Genomic DNA, 17,785 nt, shown 5'->3' with positions numbered 1-17,785 from the left:
TCAGAGATAGAGGAATGCTTATTTTCTTCATACATTTGCCAGCCCTGTCATTTGTATCAATCAGTATGTGCTAGGGTAGGCTGCAGTAACAAATGAGCCCCTATAAAACAGAAAGACAGGAGGATGGCATGCGACCTCCTCTGGCTACGCACCTGGGAAGGAGAAGAATCACCACCATTGTCATCAGCTGTCCAAGGCCCATTTGTTTTTTACTAACTTTTTAATTGTGAATTAGCTGGGGGTTTACATTTCAGATCATCAGTTTTGTATCGAGACCTTGAGCTACTGGTCAACCCCCTCAATAGCTTGCCCTACATGCCCCATTGACTTCCCTTGTGGCATACTATCTTCCCCTGCACCCAAGCACGGATTCTATGAGACTGGGGTCAAACATACCCCACCCTCCAGCCAGCCTACCAATTCTCCTGCATGGAAATACTCCTGCCATCCGTCCTGCAGCAAGCTCTGGTTCTCAGCTGGGTTTGATTAGTAATTGCAATGGCCACACAGAACTCACAGACAGTGCTCATCATTCTCAGTTGAGTACAGAAGTCAGCAGGTTGCAAATACTCATGGCACAGTTATTTCAACTGGGCAGCCTCGTGTCAGTCATGCTCTGGACAAGACTCTGGTCTTTAGCCTTTCAGCCACATGGCCCATTAGCCTCTGCCCTGCTCATGTAATATTACAAAACTCTTTTAAGGCTGAGGATAAGTGCCCAAAGAGGGTGACACTCTGCCATAGTGTCAGACCAAAGGCACTCAGCTCTGGCTCTGTGGGTTGGCAAACCGAACTCTCTAAGTGCCTGGAGGGTCTCCCACACCATAAGGCAGCCTCCTCTCCTGCAGGCACTCAGTTTTCCTTTCTGCTTGGGCTGGGAAGTCCACTGCTCTATCTCATGCTCTCATTCCTGATTCTACTTCTACCACCCCTTTGCCACTTTTCTGTTGCTCTCTGGTGTTCCAGCTGCCTCTTGGATTAAAAAGGTTCCGTGTGAGGGGATCTCAGGGCCCAAATGACATGGTCCATTCTGGCACTTCTCACTTGCTGGTGGTGAAATCCCCACTTCCTACTTAAATGGCTCATTGTATTCCCAGCAGGATGTGCATGACAATGAATTCTGTTAGTATTAAGTCACAACTGAGTCATATAATCCTACCTATATCATCTTCGCTTACCCATATCCATGAGGAAAAACATTGATCGGTGGAGCATAAAGACTATGGCTAGAGAGCCATATTAAATAATTCACTACACTGCACCTTCCGATAACCTCAGTGGCTTACCCCAAAATATTTCTTTCTCCCTCACGTGTCTTTTGGCTGTGGTTTGACTTAAGCATTGCTTTTATTCCAGGACATGAACTGAAGGAGCAGCCCCATCTCAGTCTGATATCAGAAGGAACACAGAGAGAGTAGAGTCACAGGATGACAACCTCTGAAAGTTTGGGTCAGACGTGGCACATGCCACACTTGCTCACATCCCAGGAGTAAAAACAAGTTATTTTGGCTGAGATTGGCCTCAAGAAGTAAGGAGCAGTGAATACTTTGGAAGAATAATGTAATCTACCTCATTGTTTTTGCCAATATGAGAATCAGGGAGATAATATTTCTTCGCTTACTAACGAGGGTAAAACATTTCTTTCTGTGTATTTGTTGGCCACTTACTTTTTTTCAAACTGTTCTATAAAAAACCAACCATTCTTATCCGTTGCCCTTTTTCTTTAAATCCTTGTATTGGGAGCTCTTACATATAACATTCCATGGTTCAATCACATTAAGTAGTATTGTAAAATTGCAGCCACAATCAGTTTAAAAATACTTTCTTTTTTCTTGAACTCCCTGATATCAGCTCTTCTTTGTCCCCTCCCTCCCCCACCATACCACCTAGGAACCCTGATCCTTCTTTGTTTGCTTTTTTTTTCTTTCGGCAGGTGAGTTGTTACACACTCCTTAGCGGATTCCGACTTCCGTGGCCGCCGTCCTGCTCCTTCTTTGTTTTCTATAATAGTTTTCCCCCATATCTTACACAGTCCGATATATTCATTCACATACAATTTTATTTTTCAATACCATCAAGTGGAATTATACAATCATCAATGATATGAGCTACCCCCGCCCCCACCCCCTGCTTCCTGTGCCCTCAGGGAACCATTACTCCTGTTACTATTTCTGAAGGGTTATCTATCTTGACTTTCATGTACCAAATGATCTTACATATACACATGAACATACACATATACTTAATGAGGTATAAAAAATTGAAACCATAAGCGTAAGGGGAGGAAGTGTTAAATAACTAGAGGATAGTTATGTGGTTCCTCAGTGCCGTTCCACACTCAGGATTTACCGGGCCCTTCTGAGAGGGAATGCTCAGTTATCTTACAGGTGGGTTTTGGGTCTCCACTACTCCTTTGGTAATTTTCTAGTTAAATGTTTTCTTATTAATACGCAAGATTCGTTTCATATTAAGGACTAGGAAGAGCTCTCCCCAAATCATTCTCCTTAGTAAGTAAAAGACATAACCGTAGGGGGCCGGGAATAAACAGGGTAAAGTTCCGAAGAGGCAGTTCACATTAGATAATAGCATGGCCCATCTCTACAAGCATGAAAAGACATTCCATGTCTCTGAAGAAGCTCAAAAGTAAACCATAATGAGGCTTTTTTTTTTTTTGCTTTTGCTTTCATCGTACTATGCTGGTTTAAAAAGGAAGCCATAATCTCTCAGTATGTGTTCTGACAGGGATGTGTGTGGAGCCCTTTGAGAGAGCCCTGCGTGAACCGATGCCTCCTGGTTGCAGGCCTGCGAGGGCTCCAGCGAAAGGGCATCAGTGGCATCTGAGCTCTTCAGAAGGGATCTCTGCAGACCTAGCCCCTTGTGGCAGCTCCAAAACAGATTTCTTCAGTGACCTTGGGTATAGACTTTCCGTGCCTTATTTGCCTTTTAGAACAGCAAGGACGACAAGACCTACTTTTTCTCAGGTGTCACAGAAATGTGATCAAGATTAATGGCCTCACACAGAAACTGTGTCCAGCTGCTTGAAAGACCAGGCTCGTTAGTCAATGCCTGAATCTATACAGCTGGTAGAAATCAGTCTAATTCCCTTTCTTTGGGGGAAAGGGTTCATGTAAAACCACACAACTTGCTGAGTGTTTAAAAATGACCCCATACAATGTTTTCTAAAACGCCCTTAAGACAGAGTCTGTTAACTCAGACTCCAAGAATTAATTGCATCTTGTGTTGTGTGGACTGAGAAGTTGTATACAATATTAACTACTCCATCTGATGTTGCTCAAGCTCCCCTGCATGCATCCTCAAGGTTACACAACAGTTATTGGGTTGGCGTAAGAAGCACGGAAACGTTTAAAAAATGGCTTTGTTGCCCCACGTTTTGTGCTCTGTCAGTGCAACCTGTGTTTTTATTCTAAAATAATGTGAACTTTTCTGGGGTTTTGCAGCATCGGGGAAAGATTTTTAGCGCATTTGTCCTAGATGGAAAATCATCAAGGTTACAGAGCCTGTTGTTTTTCTTTGTTTATTTCAACTTAAACCATGTACAAGTTTTTGATCCAAATTTTGTTAGTAAATGCAACTAGATCACACCATATTTAACCAACCACCCTGTATCCTTATGCCCAAAGTTTTGTTTAAATAAATTTTATTTAAAAGCCACCATGATAATAATGCTATATGGCAAGTGTTATAGTTTATTTATTTAGCTGATTTCACCCTCACAGGTCTTTCTCCATTTATAGATAAGAAAACTGAGACTTGGGGAGTGCAGTAACTTATACAAGGCCTTGAAGACGTCTCAGTCTGAATTGAATAGGCATCCAGACTGCTGGCCCTTCCTTCTTTCGCTTCAGATGTGGTTGAATGTCTTTCACATCGCCTGTAAGTAGCTTATTAAAGTGCAATTCTGACTATGCCACCACCCTGCCTGAGAGTCTTACTTCTAGAAGAGTGGTTCTCGCTCGAGAGATGAGTCCCAGACCCTTGGCATCAGCATCACCCAGGAACTTGCAGTCGTTGTCCGCTGACACTGAGTCGTGCGCCACTCATGGTAACCCCATGCACAATGGGATCTGATCATTGTGATCCATAGGGGTTTCACAAATTCATTTTTTGGGGGAAGTAGATTGCCAGGTCTTTCTTCCTAGCCTCAGTCTAGAAACTGCCCAAGCCTGTTCAACATCACCAAGGCAAAACCAAGCTCACGATCATGGAGTCAATTCCAACTCATAGTGACCATGTAGGACAGAGTGAAATTGCTCATTGGGATTTCTGAGACTAAATTTTTACAAGAAAGGAAAGCCTCATTTTTCTTCCCAGGAGTAGTTGGGACCACTGACCTTGTGGTCAGCAGCCAATGCAAACCTCCACTAACAGAGAAGAGGTGACAGTTTGAGGCACATTGCCCAGAAATCGAAGCCTACTCTCCAGCATGGAAGAGGAGAATTCAATCAAGAAACACTACTTCCCTAACCAGTTGTTATTGAGTCTAATTCCACTTGCAGTGTCCCTAAGTGAATTCGAGTAGAACTGTACCCCACAGGGGTTTCAATCGCTGTTTTTTCAGAAGATGGTTGTCAGGCCTTTCTTCTTAGTCAGTTTTGGATGGACTCAAACCTCCAATCTTTTACTTAGCTGTCTACTACATTAACTGTCCCACCCACCAGGGATGCTAGTAAGGTGTTAGAACACACATTCCCAGACTCCATGCCATTTGTAAAATAGGGATGACACTACATGGTAATTGCTAATTTATTTGTTGTCACGAGGATTGAATGAATTAATTCATATACACAGGACACTCAGAGCAGTGTGTGGCACATGGCAAGCATTCTGTTTTGTCGTTGTTAGGTGCCTTTGAGGATGTCCCAACTCACAGCAGCCCTGTGTACAAGACAAAAAAACCACTGCTTGGTCTTGTGCCATCCTCAGCATTGTTCTTATGTTTGAACCCATTTTGCTGCCACCGTGCCAATCCATCTTGTCAAGGGCCTTCCTCGTTTTTGCTGCCCCTCTGTTTTACAAAGCAAGAGATCCTTCTCCAAGGACTAGTAGTCTCTCCTGTCAGCATGTCCAAAGCACGTGAGAATGCATCCTGCTATCCTTGCTTCTAAGGAGCATTCTGGCTGTACTTCTTCCAAGACAGATTGGTTTGTCCTTTCAGCAGTCCATGGGCCTTTCAATATTCAAATGCACCATAATTCAAGTACATCAGTTCTTCTTTGGCCTTCCTTATTCAGTGTCCAATTTTTACATGCATATGAGGCAATTGAAAAGATCATGGCGTGAGTCAGGCGCACCTTAGTCCTCAAAGTAACAACCTTGTTTTTCAACACTTTCAAGAGGTCTTGTCCAGCAGATTTACCCAAAGTAACACATCATTTGATCTCTTGTCTGCTGCTTCTACGAGCATTGATTGTAGATCCAAGTAAGATCTTGACAAGCTGAATCTTCTCCATTTATCATGTTACTTCTTTGTCTAATTGAGAGGATTTGGGTCTTCTTTGTACTGAGTTGTAATCCACACTGAAGGTTGAAATGCTTGATCTTAATCAGCAAGTGCTCCAAGCCTTCCTCACTTTCAGCAAGCAAGGTTGTGTCATCTGCATATCACAGCTTGTTAATAAGACTTCCTCCAATCCTGATGCCATATTTTCCTTCAAATAATCCAGCTTCTCTGATGATTTTCTCAGCATACCGATTAAGTACGGCGAGAGGGAACAACCCTATGGATACCTTTCTTACTTTTCAACCATGCAGTATTATTCCCTTGTTCTGTTCACACAACTGCCTCTTGATCCATGTACTAGTTCCACATGAGTACAATGAGAATTCTCATTCTTCCCAAGACTATCCATAGTTTGTTATGGTCCACACAGTCGAATACCTTGACATAGTCAATAAAACACCAAGTAAACATTTTTTCTGGTATTCTCTGCTGTCAGCCAAGATACATCTAATGTCAGCGATGATATCTCTTATTCCACAACCTCTTCTGAGTTTGGCTTGAACATCTGGCAGCTAATGTACTGCTGCAACTGTGTTGGGTAATCTTCAGCAAAATTTTACTTGCATGTGAGCATTCTGTTGGGAAGTCTTTCTTTAGAATGTCAGTTGACCAAGTACCTGTCTTCCAAAATTTCTCTGGTATAGATGAGTGAGTGCTTTCAGTGTTTCATCAACTTGTTGAAACATTTCACTTGATAGTCTATAAATTCTTAGAGTCTTGGTTTTTTTGTTTTGTTTTTAGCTAATGCTCTCAATGCAGATTTAACTTCTTCTTTCAGTCCCATTGGTTCTGGTTCATATGGACTTCTTGAAATGGTTGAATACTGACTAGTTCTTTTTGATACAGTGATTCTATAGTCTTTCCCTCTTCTTTTGATATTTCCTGCATCATTCAGTAGTTTGCCCATGGAATCTTTAATATTGCAGGTATTGTTGGAATAGGTTATTATCTTTTCTGGTTGTATTAGCTTCCGGCTATAACAGGCTGCTATAACAAATAGGAGTGTTGGTGGTATAGTGGTTATATGTTGGGTTGTTACATGCAAGGCCAGCAGTTGAAAACCACCAGCCACTCAGTGGGAGAAAGAGTAGGCTTTCTGCTTCCATAAAGAGTTGTTATAGTCTCTGAAACACACAGGGGTCAGTTCTATCCTGTACTATAGGGTTTGTTTTCTGTGACAGATTACCACACTTTTTTTTGGGGTGGCTTTAAACAACAGATACTTTTTTTCTGATGGTTCTAAAGACCAGAGGTCAGATTTGGATTCAGTTGGCAAGGTCACATTACCACTCCCAAACTGCCAGGAGAATCCCTGACAATGTCTAGTAGCTGTCAGCCTTCTGTTGCTTGTAGCCACATCACCCCAATCTCCGTGGTAGGCTTCCCATCGCCTTAGCTTCTGTGTGAATGGAACCTCCCTCTCAGTGCCACTTGCCATTGATTCAAAGCCTGTTCAGCTGATCCTGGGTAATCCCCCAGAGATCTTGACTTTAATCCCATCTGAAAAGACTCCTCTTCCTTACAAGGTATCCTTTCCAGCTTCTCTGAATGAGGACCTGATATTTCTGGCCATTTTTTCAGCCTATACACTCATGCTATCCTGCCTGTGTATAGTACCCTTTCCCCTCCCAGTTTCTTCCTTCTGCTGGAGACTAAATTCAGGGCTTGCCTCCTCCAGGAAGCCTTCTATGACTTCCACTGGCAAGATTCATTTCAGCTGGTGTCCTCATAATGTGCGGTACTTACCTCTGTCACTATTTTATATTGTTTCTATCTCATGCTCCATGGCACTTGCCTGTGAGTTTTCCTTGAGACTGTATAGCTGTTCTGATATTCTCCATACAAACCCATAATCCAGACTCACTGCTGTTGGGTAAGTCACTTCCGACTTCTAGTGACCATACAGGACAGAGTAGTAAGGACTGCTCCATAGGGTTCTCAAAGCTGTAAATCCTAATGGAAACAGAGGCCCTGGATTATTTAAAGTACCCACCTTTCTGGTCAGCAGCCTGATGCTTAACAGCACGAAGACTCCTTTTTTTAAAAAAATCATTTTATTGGGGGCTCATACAACTCTTATCACAATCTACACATACATCCATTGTGTCAAGCACATTTGTATATTTGTTGTCATCATCATTCTCAAAACATTTTCTTTCTACTTGAGCCCTTGGTATCAGTTCCTCATTTTTCCCCTTCTGCCCCAACCTCCCTCCCTCATGAGTCCTTGATAATTTATAAGTTATTATTATTTTTTCATGTCTTACATTGTCTGATGTTTCCCTTCACCCACTTTTCTGTTGTCCTTTCCCCAGGGAAGGGGTTATATGTAGATCATTGTGACAGGTCCCCTTTCTTCCCCACCTTCCCCTTCCCCTCCTGGTATCGCTACTTATTATTGGTCCTGAGGGTGTCATCTGTCCTGGGTTCCCTGTGTTTCCTGTTCCTATCTGTACCAGTGTACATCCTCTGGTCTAGCCAGATTTGTAAGCTAGAATTGGGATCATGATAGGAGGAGGGGGGAGGAAGCATTAAGGAACTAGGGGAAAGTTGTTTCATCGGGATGTACTGCACCCTGACTGGCTCTTTCCCCCATGACCCTTCCGTAAAGGGATGTCCAGGTGCCTACAGATGGGCTTTGGGTCCCCACTCTGCACTCCCCCTCATCACACTGTTATGATTTTTTGTTCTTTGATGCCTGATACCTGATCCCATCGACACCTTGTGATCACACAGGCTGGTGTGCTTCTTCCATGTGGGCTTTGTTGCTTCTCAGCTAGATGGTTGCTTGTTTATCTTCAAGCCCAAGACTCCTTCTTAGTACAAACCAAAACTGAAACCCAGTTCACTGCCATCAAGTCCATTCCAAGTCACAGCGACCCTGTGCAGAGTTTCTGCAGCAGACAGAAACTTCTTCTGAGCAGACAGACATGGTTGGTAGGTTTGAAGTACTGACCTTGCAGTTAATAGTCCCACACTTTCCTGATATTGCCATCAGCCACCCTAAGAGGGCCTCCAAAAGTTGTTGTATCTTTTTTTTAAGGTTAAGTAAGCAACCTTTATCCCCCTCAGCTCATAAGAGCATCCTGGCGGTTGGGCGTTTACTCCCCGGAGAAAAGCTACATTCCTTTCTGGCTTGAGCCTCTGCTCCATGCTCTCCTAGGTATGGACCAGTTGGGTGCACAGGCCACTGAGCACTTACCAGGGCTCTTGAGAGCCTCTATGTGCAAGTAATGCTGATCCAGCCAAAGGCGAAGAATACACAAGGCTTTTCTTTTCCTTGGAATTGTATTGACTCCCTGGCATCCTACCAAAGAATGCCCTGTGTTAAAGGGTTAAGGTGGGGACGGAGGGTCACTAGTTGTAGGTTATGTGGCCATTCTCCCATCAGTTCAACGTGGGCCCCTTTTCTGGGTTAGATATCATTTTTGCTACTTACATGTCTATGATTTTAGATATAAAAGCAAGCTTCTTAATTAGGACTTGCTTTTATTTCTAAATTCTTATCTTCTTTATTCTAAATTTCTACATTCTTACATTATTTATTCTATGTTCTAAATTCTTCTATTCTATATTCTTTTTTGAGATTGATCTTTTTTTTAATTACTAATCACTTAATTTGGGGGCTCTTACAAATCTTATGACAAACCATCGTTCAATTGCATTAAGCACACTTGTACGTATGTTGCCATCAACATTTCCGAAACATTCTCTTTCTATTTGAGCCCTTGGTATCAGCGCCTCTTTTTACTCCTCCCCACAACCTCTCACCCTCGTGAATCCTTGATCAATTATATATTATGGTTACTATTTCATGTCTTATACTGTCTTTTGTCTTCACCCAGATTTCTGTTATTTGTCCTCCCAGGGGTGGCCTAACTATCCTACCTTGTGATAGATTTCCCCCTTTCTCCCTATTCTATATTCTTAAGACTACATAATACCTCATCCCCCTTCTGTTTCTAAAGCAGAGAAAGGCCTATTTTAACCCCAACTTTCTTTTCCATGGAGACACACACACCCATGCACACCCACACCATGTTGTGAATTTGTTGGTACAGTGATCAAACAACATAATTGTCCACAACAAACTCAGTTTTAAAGTTGATTCTACATATATTCTGAGTGGAGTGGGCAGATATATAAATGAATTGCCAAATCGGGGAAATCCTTTGTTGTGTTATCTTGGAAGGCCTCCCTGGAACAGTCTCCCTAGACAGCTGAAACCCAGCAAAGCGAATACCACCTTGACCACAGATTTCTTTCCTCAGTGTCAAGTCTTGACCATGAATTTAGGTTGGCCACTGTAACCTTCCTGGAATATAGCCAGCAGTTTTTGTTTCGTACAAATATGGTATTAGTCATGGCAGCATGTGGCTTTTCTTTAGGCATATGAGTATCTCGTTTTAAAGAATTGGGATATTGTGTTACCTTTAACCACCTAATCAGAGTAAACACCAGCAAGCCCACAGCGGCCAGGTCTGTGTGTCAGATCAGCCCTGACCTCCATCGGGCTTTCAGTCCAACTCACCACCACTCTGTAGGGAGTGTCACGTTACCAAACAAGCAAGAGTAGTACACGTTTACTGTCCCTGATTTATGAATTTGTCTTAAACATTTTCCCAATTTTCCTGCCACCTCAGAACTGCTGCTTTTGAGTCTGGCTGGCATTTGTCTCTTTCCCAATCCCAGAGCACCATCTCAAAGAGCCAAAGCCAATTTTCAGCTTTCTAATCAAGGACAGAGAACCCATTAAGCAAGAATCATATGGATCTATTTATTCTTGCTTTCTAACCCGTGGTGCACAGTTTCACAAGGGTTTCAACACATGTTTACTCAGCCTATGACAGTCCTGGTTGTTGGGTAATCACCTGCCTGTAGGACAGTACAGTTGCCCCACAAGATTTGCAAGACTGTAATTTTTTTTTAAGGTCAGACTGCAATACATGAAAGGTTGACTTAAACAGATGACACTCTTAAGGGACTGGACATATTCACACAAATAATAGGGATTGGAGACAGGGCAAAACTTTCAACACCACTCATTCCCATAGGCAGGATCATGCCTACCAGGTTAATCCATGTCATAAGAAAGCAAGGAGGGCATCCCAAAAGGAAATATATGGTAGTCTGGGTCACCATTCACTGGGCTCCCTCAAAACAAGCCATGCAAACCAAAGTCCCAAACCCACCAATTCAGGATAGGCGTCATCTGCTGATTCCTGCTGATTCTCACACTCCTGTTGCATAAATCACCTACAAGTGTGTCAGAGGCAAGCCTAGGTCCCCGAGTGAGGTTTCCCTGTCGAATACTTCTGGCGTGGCCTATGAAGGAGGTTGTGCTCCTTGAAAGGCCAGGGTCTAATGCCCCAGCAGTCTATAGCACACAGCCTGGGTCACCAAGGGCCGGAGAGAAAAGATGTAGAAAGTGTCCAGTTAGGAACATAGTATCGGATATATTCTCCCCTTGGGTTCCATATAAGTACTGTTAACCATTTTGTTTGGTTTTGTTTTCCCCAATGGGATGTTGCGCCTCCTTATTTCCCCAATATAAGGCTAATTGATTTCTCAGAGACAGTCATTCCCCCCATCCTGACATGAATTTCCAGAAAGGCTCAATTATCACTCCTGTAAGACTGGCTGAATCTGAGAGGCTGGTCCCAATCCCAGCTACGTGAGCGGCTGTCCCTGCCCCCAGAAGAATTTATTTCAGAGGGCAGCACTGAAGCAGCAGCTCAGGGAGAGGGACAAGTCTGATGAGAGCACAGGGGAGAAAATGAACGAGGAGGAAGAGAGAGTGGAGCACATCCTGGCCCACCAAGCCTTGAGGACGATATCCCTGCTCAGAGCAGCCAATGCTCAGAGAAGCCAATGCACAGAGGACCATATGGCCAGCCCCATTATGAGACATGACATCCTCAAAGCCCTACAGGGGACAACACTGGAGACACAGTGTGGGAATTGCACCCAATCTGATCTCACCACACCGAGGCAAAAGACTAAGGGCGTGCAACAGAGCAGCAAGAGGAACCGAGCAACGAAGTCCCCAGGGAATACCAAAAATAGACTTTCGGGCCAGAGCTTGGCACCCCATCAGACTCAAATGGAAAACACTCCTAAAGGCCAACAACCAGTCCTTGAAATAACTACAGGCTTTTCTTTTTGGTTGTTGGGTTGTTTGTTTGTTTTTTTGTCATTCATTGGCTTTTTGTTTTGTTTTCTTTTGTTGCTTTGGTTTGCTCTGTCTTGTTTTTGTGCGTGTGATTATCTCTGCAAGTATGTCTAAATAAGATAGGCTGGATGAACAATCTCGAGGAGAAAACAATGAGATCAATGGTTTCAGGGGGACATGGCAGAGCGAGGAGGTGGGGGGAAAGGAAGTGGTGTGAACAAACCCAGGGACAAGGGAACAACAAGTGATCCAAATAGGTGGTGAGGAAGTTGTATGAGGCCTGGTAGGGTATGATCAAGGGTAATGTAACCAAGAGGAATTACTGAAACCCAAATGAAGACTGAGCATGATAGTGGAACAAGAGGAAAGTCAAAGGAAATAAAGGACAGGGAAAGAGCTAGGAGGCAAAGGGCATTTATAGAGGTCTAAATACAGGCATGTGCATATGTAAACATATTTATATATGAGGATGGGGAAATAGATTTATGTGCACATATTTATAGGTTTAGTATTAAGGTAGCAGATGGACATTGGGTCTCCACTCAAGTACTCCCTCAAGGCAAGAACACTTTGTTCTATTAACCTGGCATTCCTTGATGCACACCTTCCCAATATGATCGCTGAAGACAAATGGGTGCATAAGCAAATGTGATGAAGGAAGCTGATGGTGCCCAGCTATCAAAAGCTATAGCATCTGGGATCTTAAATGCTTGAAGGTAAACAAGTGGTCATCTAGTTGAGAAGCAACAAAGTCCACATGGAAGAAGCACACCAGCCTGTGTGACCATGAGGTGCTGAAGGGATCAGGTATCAACTGTCTCTTGATTTGGGGTGACCTTGCCACATGTTGTATGGCTGCAAGGGAATGGTCTTCCCCTATCCCCCATCTTGAAAACAGACCCCAGCTAAGGTGAGGTCTGCTCTGTCAAAGTGGTGTTTAAAATGTATATATTAAGGGGGTGATATATGGGTCATGCATGGGAGGTGGCTCTTGGTGCCTGGGGGACCAGATTAGAAGATTTCATGACCAGAAGACAAAAGCCTGCTCTCGTATCTTGGTGTTTATCCTTAGAGGTGTGGACTCAAACAATCTTTGTTCTTTTGTGATTGATTAACTTCACTCAGCATAATCTTTATGGAAGCAGACTGCCACATCTTTCTTCTCCAGATCAGCTGATGAGTTTGAACCTCTGGTGGGTTTGAACCCCCTGGTCTATTGGCTTCCCCCATCTCTTTTGCAAGCTATCAGGAAGGAAAGCAAAAAATATTGAGGTATTGAATACTTCCCCCTAACTCCTAATAAGCCTTTATGGTGAAAAGAAATGGTCAACACAGCTCTCTAGGTAAGCCAGAAGCTGCACCCATTTGCTCTTGGACTACGCAATCCCTTAGATTTACACACGCAGACTTTTAGGAGGGATTCTCAATGCACGCCTTTTTACCACTTCAAACAGCTTGCTATAGGATGCGATCTAATTACTCTTCAGATATCGGAAGAAGCAGAGTTTGGAACATAGAGGCCCACATATATTCAGAGTCTTAAAATTTAAGAAGGTGAGCAGTTTTAAAATACTTTAGTCATCTCTTATGAGCTACATACAAAATATAAATATCTCGATCAGTGGAAGAGCTCAGGGAGAACAACATCGGACAAAACGCCAGCAGGCATAGAATTCTCATTTTCATGTTTTTTTAAAAATTCTGAAGCTTGGAGCTAATTCATAACCCACCCCCACCCCCTCCACACACACACAGGCATATACACATGTCTTTCTGGAAATAGTTTACAGTTCATTTAAAGAGTCCAGTCCTGGCTAAAAGCAGGCAGCGCTTTAAAATTCTGAGATGACATGGGCAGGATGTCCCCATGAACTTTTAATCTTCAAGGACTTGCATGTGTTTGGGAACCTTGATTAGATATCCACCTATGTCCTGACGAATTAGTGTTTACTGGCATTGGGATATGTCTTAATTTGGCTCCTGAGATTTCCCTAAAAGTCATGAGATCTCTCTAAAACTTAGCCCTAGAGTTCAGGTCAATATGCATTATATTACATAGCCAGTAGCTAAACGTGCACATTATCGGGTTACTACCCTCCCCAGAACAACGCTGCAAACCGGAATGCTTTGGGGTGAAAACTGGATTTGAAGACTTATTGCAGGAGGCGTGGAGTCTGAGGTGAGATAGAATGCATAGACGCAGCATCACCATTGATTGGCTTTGGTATTTCATAGATCGGAATGGGTAAGCGCCATCTGCTCTGCTCTCCCAGGATGGGATCCCCGTAAAGGAGAGTGGGTGGCATAAAAGGAAACGATAAGGACAAAGACTCTGAACACTCGGTCCACCCTCAGTATCGTTAGAAGAATGTAGAAACTCACCTGAATGGACATTCTTAGGTCACTTAAGGATTAGAATGTTTCATGCTCTAGCTATGTGCACGCATCACCAGGAGTCCGCAGGAACCCCGGAGCCTCCAGGGGAGTGAGGTAAAGCAAGTGAGCTCATGGTTGGTGGTCATTTGGAATGAGAAGCCACGTTAGCTTTTATCGACGAGGCATGGATGGGCTGGCAAGTACCTCAATCTGTGGGTTAATGGATGGAAGGAGTGGAACAATGTTGTTCCTTAAACTCCAGTTAAACAATCTGGGTTCTTCGGGGAAATAATTTTATCTGATGAAAAAAGACATTGACACCTGTTGCTTCCAGGTAAGCTAGGAAATAGAGCAGGGGCTTTCCAATGTGTCTGACCGTGATGCACAGAGCAAAGATTTTAAACTGACCAGCATATATGTACCCAAACAACACACACACACACACACACACACACACACACACACAACATGCACAAAGAGAATGGAAAGTTTTGAAAGCAATACTCTTTAGGAATAATGCACTGGGACATTTTTTCTTCTCCTTTGCTGTATTTCATTAAAAATAAAAACTGGTTGTAATCCACTGATTGATTTTTGCATGGATCCTGATATGCGATTTGGAATCTAGTATCAGGGAAAAGAATTGCCACGGAGTCAGCCTTGATCCATGGTGAGCCCAAGTGGGTCAGAGGACAACTCCACTTCACAAGTTCTCAAGGGCTCAAGCTCCGAGTCAACTCACTGGCACTGAGTCCATAGCGACTCATAGCCATCCCGTAGGTCGGAGTTGAACTACTTCTCTGGGTTGCTGAGACTGTAAGTCTTCATGGGAGTAGAAAGCCTAGTCTTTCCCCCGGGGAGTAGCTGGTGGTTTCAAAATGCTGACCTTGTCATTAGCAATCTAATGCATAACCAGTAGGATACTGGCATTCCCTTCTCAGTGTTGAGTGTCTTGAAAATAGGTGTCAGGCCTTTTCTGAGATGCCTCTGGGTATACACTAACCTCTGGTCTTTCAGCTAGCAGGCGAAGGTGTTAGCGATGTGCACCATCTAGCACTCCATTGATGGAGTTGGGAATGAAGACACTGACTTGGAAGAAGGGATGGTCAGAAGACTGGCTACAGCCACAATTTCTCAGTCTGCGGACCTAAGGCAAATGCCACTTAGTCCCTTCTAGTTGTAGTACACGTAATTGGCTGGCTCCCAGTATCTACTTATAAGGAGATGCTTCTGTGTTGCAGTAGTGCTCTAAGCTACTGGCTGGAAGAGACCAACTTGGTTCAAGATTTTCCGTAATAGTTTTGAGTTTGTGCAAATGTTTTATGTTTAATATAAAATAATACTAATTTTTTAAAGACAAGGGAACTATCAAGGGCTAGGCAGATTCTGAATGTGCTGTGATTGAAGATATGGCTTAAATCCTAGTGCATAAATGAAGTGCAAGCTGGAAGGTCGGAGGAAGCCCCACCCTTCAGACCGGACCACCACGTCAGTGCCTGAGTCCTGGATCACAGGCCTCTTGGAGAATCTATTGCTCTGGTTTTCAAATATGGTTCCAGCCAACAACACCAGCATCGCCTGAGGGTTTATTTCCTGAGGCAAAAATCCCTGGATCCACCTTAGATCTATTGAATCAGGATCTCTAGAACTGGGATTTGGCAATCTTCATTATAATCAGCCCCACAGGCAATTCTGATGCAAGCTAAAATTGAGAATTATTTATTTAATTCAATTAATGGACTTTTTGTCATGGGACTGGAAAAGGTTTACACCTTCACAATAGTTTGCATATGATCCCAAATCTTTGTAAAGTTAGGTTGTCTCAATCACTGAAGACAAAGTGGGTGCATAAGTAATGTGGTTAAGAAAGCTGATGGTGCCCATATATCAAAAGATATAGTATCTAGGATCTTAAAGACTTGAAGATAAACAAGTGGCCATCTAGCTGAGAAACAACAAAGTGCACATGGAAGAAGCACACCACCCTGTGAGATCACGAGGTGTCGAAGGGATCAGGTATCAGGCATCAAAGAACAAAAAAATCATATTATTGTGATATGATTTTATTTATTTATTTTTATAATATCATTTATTGCTAACCTAGGCTTATATATATGTCTTTGGGGGGAGTGCAAGCCCACTAATTACAGGTAAAGACATACATCACAAGAAGGGGTTGCACTATATGTTATACAGCAACGACAGGGGGACAATCTAGGGACAGACACGCAATAGGAAGAGGAGGGATTGGGTGCACACATGTGACAAGATGGGCAGATCCTAGATTCAGGATGGCAGCCTAACTTTGGATGTCACTGAGCAGATTTGACCTCTTTTCTGGATCTCCATAGAAACCATTATCAGTAGGGTGTAAGGTGACCAGATTTTAACATTGGTAAAGCGGGACACCCGTGGGACACCATTGATAAAACGCATATCCTGGCAAAATAGCCACTTGGCAGCCGAAAGCCCTATACCCTAGCTTGTTGTGCATTCTTTCCAAAATTTGGGACTTTTTAAAAACGCCACGGAACACGGGAAAAATTGTTAAAAATTGGGACTGTCCAGCCCAAAGCGGGACATCTGGGCCCTGAACAGACCAAACTAATAGTCACAAACCTTGAGGGAGAAGTAGCCCATTGTCCTTAATAGCAGGGAGCGGGCCCTACCTATGGTGGGCCCAGACAGTGGTCTGGCAACTGACTGCCTTCAGGGAGAATGTCTTCAAGCATCTGACCTCCCATCATATGCTGGCAAAAAGGCTCTAATGTTTGGCATGTCTTTGGGGGAGACAAAACTGGGGGAAAGTCTCATTATAATCCCTCAATTCCCCCTTTTGTTTTATATATAAAATTTAAAAGAGCTCCAGTGGCTAAACGGCTATTTTTTATACATAGAAAGTTGTCAAGGCAAATTTAGTGACCAAATTAATATAGCCCCAAATTGGGGCGTATAGCAAACATTTAGAATCCAGGCATGAGGGAGAAAGTCCCCCTATGTCCAACAGTTATTGGAGGAAGGTATGAGAGGAATTGGATGTCACAGCGGGAAGAAATAGAGTTAATAGGAATGTTTGCTTCTATAGTTAAAGCTGCCGGCCACATAGCAATTAGCTATGTGCTTGTAAGAGACCACCTCAAATCAGCACCATGTAGGAGGGTAAAGTGGGGAACAATGTCATGAGAATGTGATTAGGACTTACCTGTAACTCACAAGGGTGGAGGTCCCCCTCCACCTCTAGAAACCTAGCCTGCCAGGCTTTTATGTGATAGAATAAAGGATTTGTCCTTAAACACTCGTTTTTTTCATTTTTTGTTTCCCACAGTGTTGGCTTTTTGCACGAGCTTTAAAAGTGCTGGTAGTGGCTCTATGATTTTCCTTCACACACCTCAGCTTTCTACAGAAGCAACACGTGACTGTGAGCATCAACATTGTGATGATAAGCAACACAGTCAGACTGGAACTTAAGCTACGTGAAATACTTTGAGCCCAAGCTTGAGGATCCAACCCTTCCATGCCATTCACCAATTGATTAATCATATCAGAGCTAGGAGACGCCTCAAGCTTGTCTTTGAATGCATAGAAAAGATCCTTAAGCTGATTAACATCTAATGAAATGTTTCCTTTCAACTTCTGCAAATGTTTCCCAATCCAATCCCAACCATGCAATGTCTTGTTATAAGGGTAAGGGGTTATAAAAAAATGAGTTACATTTC

Source organism: Tenrec ecaudatus, chromosome 7 (genome assembly GCF_050624435.1).
Source record: "Tenrec ecaudatus isolate mTenEca1 chromosome 7, mTenEca1.hap1, whole genome shotgun sequence".
Lineage (NCBI taxonomy): Eukaryota > Metazoa > Chordata > Mammalia > Afrosoricida > Tenrecidae > Tenrec > Tenrec ecaudatus.
Note: the sequence above shows the minus strand (reverse complement) of the source record.